Source organism: Podarcis filfolensis (assembly GCF_964270895.1).
Source record: "Podarcis filfolensis genome assembly, chromosome: 8".
Taxonomy (NCBI): Eukaryota; Metazoa; Chordata; class Lepidosauria; order Squamata; family Lacertidae; genus Podarcis; species Podarcis filfolensis.
The window spans coordinates 76,959,287-76,967,426 of NC_139611.1; the positions used below are offsets into that span (position 1 = coordinate 76,959,287).

Sequence of the window (8,140 nt, forward strand, 5' to 3'; positions counted from 1 at the left end):
AGAAACCTAACAAGGGAGTCCCTATTTTATGTAAGTCATAGGGCTCCCCCTACTGGTGGTTTACCCTGCAGACTGGCGGGAATCAAGATATAGCCTGGCCTAAGCTAAACAATGCCTAAGCTAAACCACCCGCATCTGTAAACAATAAAGCTGTGGCCTATTTGAACGCATAAACCAAAATAATTGTGTCTGTGTAAATATTGTCCGTAAGGGTCGCAAGGCCTTGGCATGCAAGTGGGGCTGAACAAAGTAACATATAAATTCTCATTTTTTACTTCAAATGCCCTTTCTCAGCATTCTACTCATTCTGCATATATAAAACAAAGAGATACAGAATACAGATTCAATGTGCCAGATGAGTTTATTTTTTTATGATGAATTTCCCCAATTCTGAAAAAGAAAACCCATGAGGCCTGAACTCCTCCTCTCACCACTAGGCTCCCGATTTCTTCTGCAGCTACCATGAATGGTGGAATTAACAAGGAGGAGAGCTTTGCTGTCTTGTATCTACCCTTCAAGATCAATTTGCTTTGATGATATTGTAGCATTCCAGCATTTTGCTTTAATTCCTTGGACTAGCAGGTGACCATATTCAAAGTTTTTTCCATCAAGGGCACACAAGTCTTCAGTTGCACAGCCTTTGAATTGGAGTCTATTAGCTGTCTTATTACGATCTGTGTAATAAAAAGGAGAAGCTTTGCATGAGTTCTGGGGCCTTGGGGATAAGGATGACTGTGATTATTAAAGCTCAGTATGTTTACAACCCTGTAGGATTAATCTGACAGCCAACTATCACTAGTCTTACCTTGTGAGCCAAATTAAACCCACCAGGTGGCCTAATGTGACCATTCTACCCAAGCAACATCCACTTGACTTACACTAACACTGCATTACATGAGATATGTGGCAGGTAAATTCACTGCAGCAGCAGAACAACTGGGAATCTTGGAAACTACTCTGAATCATTTGCTTGAGAGGAGGGCTTGCAGTCACAGCTAATCAGCTGAACCCCTTGTTCAAAGCAAAGTTTGCTTCCAATGTTCTGCAGCTAAGTGGCACCAACAGGAAGCTGTGCTGGCATTGGGATCAAGTTCTCAATATTACAGTTGATCCCTGCCAAACACAGAGCCTGCAAGCTCCACTTTTGGCAGGGACCTTCCTTTTCAGTCTGTCTTGAGTCTATGCTGTGCTGTAAAAGAAGAAAGGAGAGAACTGGATTGCCTGCTGATTATTTGCTTTGAATTTGAGTTTCCTGGCTAACACCATGATGATGCATTGTGAACAGGAAGTTACCCTCTGCCATTGTGCTATTTTTCTAGAAAAAGAGGTGCTCAACATGAGTGTCTCCCTTGTTCTCTTAGAATGGCAATGGGGCCTACCTGAGAGTTGCTGGAAATGAGTTTTGGCTGAAAAAAAGCCCTGGTCTCCCACCCCATGTATTTTGCTAGACTAAGGCTGCAGTTCTTTTGCACACTTGTGATGCTGTAAGTTTCAATAAACACAATGCAACTTATTTATGAAGATAGATGAAGAGAGATGCACTAGTAGTGCCCTCCTTTCTCCCAGCCTCCTTTACTTTTGAATGTTTGGCCAAGGTGGATGGGTACTCCTGGACCAGCACCCAATGGTGCATACTGTTGTGAGGAGAAGCAGTGATGTGCTGGCCGGTCCTGCACCCTCCCTTGTACCCCTCTGCTCTGATGCACCTTGTGCATTTGAGGACAAAGGTGTGCTGTAAGGAGTGTGCTGTACTTTTGTAGGCTTCCCAGTCTCACACAAGGTAAAACCCTACCCTTGAGTGAGCCTGTCCCCTCCAGTTCTTATGCAATTCATATGCAGATAGTATGGAATCCAGAACAGGACTAGAGTATTGCCCTTTCCCTCAGAGAAAGAAATCAAAGCTATACACACCTATCATAAATAAAATGCAAAATAATATCAGTCATTACTTTTCTTGAAGTGAGAAAGAGACAGAGAAGAGCTGAGTTTCTTGCCCCATTGGCAATATTACTCACATAACATCCTACTAGAATAATTAATGCACTTGGTCTCATTGGCAAGGCAGCTGACAGTCCCCTCACGTGGGCATCCTGTTTTGCCGGAAAAATCGGTCTTTCTGAAGCAGGCTGGGCACTGTCGACCACTGGGGGAAAGATCTTCACGTGGTGTAACTACCAAAATAAAAACCTACAGTCAGCATATGGATACACTTCATTCCCCAGTCTCTTTATTGTACCTTTATTTTGATTTTTTTTCATGCCTTTTAGTAACTTCTGACCCTAGCTGGACATGCTACCTCCACATCGTGTCCTACATTTGCCATCAACTTTGCCGAACAGGCACCTCTGCTGAGCATCTATAAAAAATGTTTTTGTCTTTCACCTTTTGTCATGCACACTATTTTTTGTGTATTTTCTGGAGTTCTCACATGGTAGAAATGTATCAGGCTAGCTATCTGCTCTCTGATTCTAACTCTCTGTATCTGAAGGTACAGACAGCTGCATTCTCTTGGATGTAATCTCTCTCTCTCTCTCTCTCTCTCTCTCTGTGTGTGTGTGTGTGTGCACGCGCGCACACAAGCAAGTAGTGGGCAGGCCCAGAATCCACACTGGGGAGAGCAATGCCCATGTTTCCCATATTTCTACTTCTCTTCCTTCAGCCCCACTGACTGCTTGTTTGAAATGTGATAGATGTATGTAAGGAAGTGATCATCTACTCCACTCATTCCAGATTCAAGGATCAACCATAGATACTTCTTAGTCCCTTGCACCCTGCATCTGAATGGACCAAAAGACAGAATTCTATACTTTTCTTGTAACTAATTGACACACTGTATATCATTGGTTCATACAGTGCTTTTTTTCTAGAAACAAAAGTGAGTGCCTGCTATAAACATTGAGACAAGCCTATCCATGTTTATACAATAGATGCAAGTTTTAATATGCTTTTATTTTATTGTTATTTTAACTTTTTTGGATTTTTATTTTTATTTTTTTACAATCAAGCAGTGTATTTAATTTAATTAAATAAAGTGATGTGTCAAAGGATTTCTAATACTTCTACAAATGTCTACTCAGAAGATACTCCAAGTGAATGGGCCTTGAAAGGCAGTTGGCACACTTACAATGCCTCAAGGGTGGCAAACCGATTACCAGCCCCACAGGGAAGCCCCTGTCCTTGACTTACTGGCCTGAGCACTCTGACACCGAGCCCCCTCTACCAGAGATGGGTGGCTTTGGGTAGGAGAACGCAAGGTTCCTGGCTACTGTCATAGCCTAGTGCCTCCTTCCATAAGTCTGGGAAGCATTGCTCAGCTTAGGTAAGTTGGTGTGGTGCTCTTATGGGGCCAAGAGTGCTCCCACCACCTTCCCAAAGCCCATCTGGATTTGGGAAGGAGGCAGCAGGTTCCAGGATCCTGTCTAAGACTCATGCCTGCTATCCCAAGCATGGGGAGAATTTGCCCAGCTTAGGAAAGGAGGTGATCTGATGGGGTCCCAGAGCCCTCCTGCATCCTTCCCCCCAAAAGGTGGCAGAACTGTGTTCCATCATGTTCTGCCAGAAAAAGCACTGTTTTTATAAGCCCTTAACCTTCAGAGATGCAGATACTCACGGTGGACAGGTTCCTTGTTGCACTCATTTGTTTTGCAGCAGTAGACCTTCAGCTGGAGGAATTTACCTTGAGATGCACTGAAGCTGTAATCACCTGAGTGGCAAAGATTGGAATAAATACATCCCTGGAAAGTTGACACTTCATACTCTGGAACTGAAAAGAACAAAAGGAAATAAATCACAAGATCTGCAAAAACTCTGGTTAATTCCCTCTAAATGTATATATTTTCAATGATACTTCCCTTTTACTACATTTTATTCTTCAGTGAGAAACTACATAATGCACAGTTTTTGAACCAAGAAAATGAACCAAAACACGATTATCCTTCTAAATCCACAAGTCTCTTATGTTTCTTAAGCCTTGCTGACCCCTGACTTAGTTGAATGCCACCCAGCTACATGAGTTAAAACAACCAACAGAGTTACTTTGTATTAGGCAAAATGGTTTGCAACTGCATGAAAATATTTTTGAGGAGAAAATTGCTCTTAAATGGTGGTACATTTTAATGAGTTATTTATTTATTTACTTATTTACTGTGCAGAAATTGAAGTTTGGGGAGAATGAGAAAGTGAGAGTAACAAAAATTGACAAATTCACCTACCCTTAGCAGAGACTGGAATAGATCTGTCTGTCTGGAAGATTCTAGTTGAAAGATGTAGCAGATGAAAAAGTCACCTGATTTCTCAGATGGGCATGCAAGCAAGGTGAGAACTGAAAGCTGAAACCTAGAAATGACCAATGTCCCAGGAACTATTATGAAGCCAAAGGACCATATGGCCCTTCATTGCATTCTTAAATCACAAGACGCTCAAGATAAAATGAAGATGTGGCTGCTCTTGAGCCAACAATCCCATGAATTGCTCCAAAATTCACAGACAGTGAAGATGCATGGCTTAGTCTTAGTGTCATTGAACAGTGAGTGTCCCACCACCCTGCAAAAATTTGAAGGCGGCGGGGTCTCTGAGGATGATATCATATCACACCTCTTCTTTCACAGGATGTTAGTAGGAGTAATGCAAGAAGGAGAGATAGGGTAGCTAGAAAACCTTTCCCCCGTTGTATTATCTCATCTGGAACAGCTGGCGTGAGAGCAAAGAGAGAAATAACTTGTAGGTGCCCAAAATGATCCTTGCATTGAATTTGTAATAATATATTAAACTTAATACCTTGCCTTATGATGGAAGGCAAACCAAAACCAAACCAGAGTTCACTGCTTCTGGTGTAGTGTGGACTGCTAGTAAATGCAGTGATGGCTAATTTGTGGCTAATAATAATAATAATAATAATAATAATAATAATAATAATAATAATTTCGTATTGCAGCCTCCCTGGCCAAAGTCGGGCTCAGAGTGGCTAACAACAGGTAAAAATAGCACAGTGTACATAAAATAGCACAGTCAATTAATTAAAATACATTCTAGAATCAGTTCAGAATCAAATTAATGGCAACCATCGAGTTAGAGTTCTATGAAGATTACAGAAGGGGGGGGGTGTCAGACTGTGCCTTGGTCAAAGGCCTGGTGGAACAGCTCTGTCTTGCAGGCCTGCGGAAAGATGTCAAGTTCCTAATTTCTTGTGGTAGAGTGTTCCACCAGATCAGGGCCACAGCTAAAAAAGCCCTGGTTCTGGCCAAGGCCAGTTTAACCTCCCTGTGGCCCGGAATCTCCCAAAAAAATTTATTTGAATACTGTAAGGTCCTCCGTGGGACATACCAGGAGAGGTGGTCCCATAGGTACGAGGGTCCTAGGCCATATATGGCTTTAAAGGTTAAAACCAGCACCTTAAACCTGATCCTGTACTCCACCAGGAGCTAGTGCAGCTGGTATAGCACTGGGTGAATGTGATCCCGCGGTGAGGACCCCGTAAGGAGTCTCGCCGCTGCATTCTGCACTCGCTGGAGTTTCTGGGTCAGTCTCAAGGGCAGCCCCACGTAGAGTGAGTTACAATAAGCAAAGAATTTACTGAACTACAGCTTGCACCATCTTTATCAATTGACCACGCTGGCTGAGGTGGATGGGAGCAGTAGTCCAGAAATTTCTAAAGGGCCAAAACCCCAGCCTGATGCATGCCAGGTTCTCTCTGATGAAGCCTGCATTTGATGGAAAGAGAAAAGGAAGGCTGGAGTAAGGTTATGTGGCTGAGTATTGATGCTGAGTGTTGGACTAGACTAGAATCTGACATGCCAGGGTTCAAATCCCCACTTAGCCATGAAGCTCACTGAGTGACCTTGGGGAGTCCCTGTTAGGATATTTCCATTCCACCTTAAAAGGGAGCAGGATGTTTGTGTCACAGCCTGCGTATTTCCTGTTCACAGGATGTTTCTGTTGTGTCTTTGCTTTCGTTTCTCTCTGTGTGTCTGAACACGCAAGCAGGCAGTCATGTTTTTTCTTTGTTCTGACCAACGCTGAATAAACTTGTAAATATGCTCTCCTGCTGTGCATCTTTCGCTGTGTGAATTCTGCTGATAGAGCGTGCATCAGCCCAGGAATGTGGCAATCTATTTCTGGAGCTCGTGTTGCTAATTGCTGATACTGCGTATCTACGGGAGATCGATGGACGTCCGGAGACGACGTGGAGTCATGATGGACTTTATCTCCCTGGCAGTATCCCAACAGTCCCTGCCTCTCAGCTTAATATCCCTCACAAGGTGAAATGCATAAGAGAAGAACCATATTCGCCACCTTGTGCTCCTTGGAGAAAAGTTGGGATACAAAGGAAATTAATAAATAATGCTAATTTACACAATAAACTCATTCCTTGAAGTGACCAAAAGTAAGTGAGAAGATTCAGCTCACCTATGTTGTTATGCAGAGCACCAGAGGAACAGGTTTGATCATCACGGCAGCCATGACTTCCTGGAGCTTCACATGAGGTACTATTTTCATGACAGTGGGTACATGTCAGAGATGTTGCTGCACAAAGGAGATAGAGGTTGGTGCAAGAGATTTCTTGAGATGGTAAAGTAGTACAATGTGTTCTTCTTCTTAAGGAGGTGTCATGCAAAAGGGTAGATATGTGTTAGCTGTAATGTTCATATTAATTATTTGGTGCCATATTTAGCCAATGCAACCTTCCCTTCCATAAAGTAGCTTCTTAGAGTACCCCTCTATGCACCGGCTGGGGGGAAAAAAAGGAAAAGGAGCAGAAATATCTCAATCTTGATGCATGCCAATGATTCTATATTGTGAACTGCCCTGCGTCATGGTGTGAAAGCCTATCTATAAACAACAAAGACCACAGTCAAAAGTAAAAAAATGATGTTTAGAGCAAGAAGCTATAGAAGAAACCTGCTCATTTATATACCTGGGTTTAAAGGTAAGGGAAGGGAAGGGAGAGTCCAGTCAAAGGTGACTATGGAGTTGTGGCGCTCATCTCACTTTTAGGACGAGGGAACCGGCGTTTGTCCACAGACAGCTTTCGGGATCATGTGGCCAGCATGACTAAACCACTTCTGGTGCAACAAAACACCATGACAGAAGCCAGAGTGCACTGAAACACTGTTTACCTTCCTGCCGCAGCAGTACCTATTTATATACTGTACTTGCACTGGCGTGCTTTCGAAATGCTAGGTTGGCAGGAGCTGGGAGAGAGCAATGGGAGCTCATCCCGTCACAGGGATTCAAACCACCGACCTTCTGATCAGCAAGCCCAAGAGGCTCAGTGGTTTAGACCACAGTGCTACCCATATCCCTTGGTATACTCTTTAGTGAAACATTCTCTGGGAAGAGTAATATTGAGCCGTGAAAGTCAAAGCACTGAAAACCAAAGGAGCATTAATGAAATTCTATTACAATAAGGGAGGGCAGCTAAATGAACCTGCCCTAAAGATACTTGGTAGCATAGTGCTTACTGAAATGCTATTTGACACTGAAATCTGGGGGGGCAGAGTCAAACTCCATTAAAGTTTTAGAAACTGTCTTTTTCAGTTTGATTTCTTTTGTGAGACCATATTGGCTTCTTGGAGTGCCCTTCTATGCACCAGCTGGAAAAAAATAATAGGAAAGGAAATTAGATAAAATTACTATATTTTGTTTTGATGATTGTAAGATTTAATGTGAAATCAAGCTAGAATTGTCATGGCCTTTGGCTAGAGAAATAAAGTTATGAACTTTATGTGAAATGCTCATTGCTGCTCCAGTACTTGAGATTTTCTCCCATTCTATCTCTCACTCACACACCATTTAATCAGGGTAGTTTTTATGTTAAGGGTTTATTATTGGCTATTTTAACTATGGTGTATATTTTAATCATTCTGGATTTTAACAAAGATGCAGATTTCTTTTGTTGCTGTTTTCTAAATAGCACAGAAGCCATTTGGGAATGAAGCAATACATATATTAATGAATAAATGAATAAATAATAATAAATTCTAGATCGAATGGCTATCTTAAGTATCTTGGAAACTGTAGCTTTCACTTATTAGCATGATTATTCTGATTCCTCTGCCACATAAATAAATGTTTACAACTGACTATACTTGGTCACCAAGGCTTAAGTGTTTAAACTCTTGAGTTTACTCCCTTTGGTTAG

The 8,140-nt window shown here is 42.2% G+C and overlaps 1 long non-coding RNA gene across 1 annotated transcript; it reads right to left on the reverse strand.

Moving 5' to 3' along the window:
* Nucleotides 1-432: 432 nt before the first annotated feature.
* Nucleotides 433-6,524, reverse strand: LOC310769207. Its single transcript, XR_014551525.1, has 4 exons — nucleotides 6,406-6,524; nucleotides 3,611-3,763; nucleotides 2,016-2,171; nucleotides 433-674 (listed from the first exon to the last, which is right to left on the reverse strand). It is a non-coding gene; the product is annotated as an uncharacterized lncRNA (long non-coding RNA).
* Nucleotides 6,525-8,140: the final 1,616 nt, after the last annotated feature.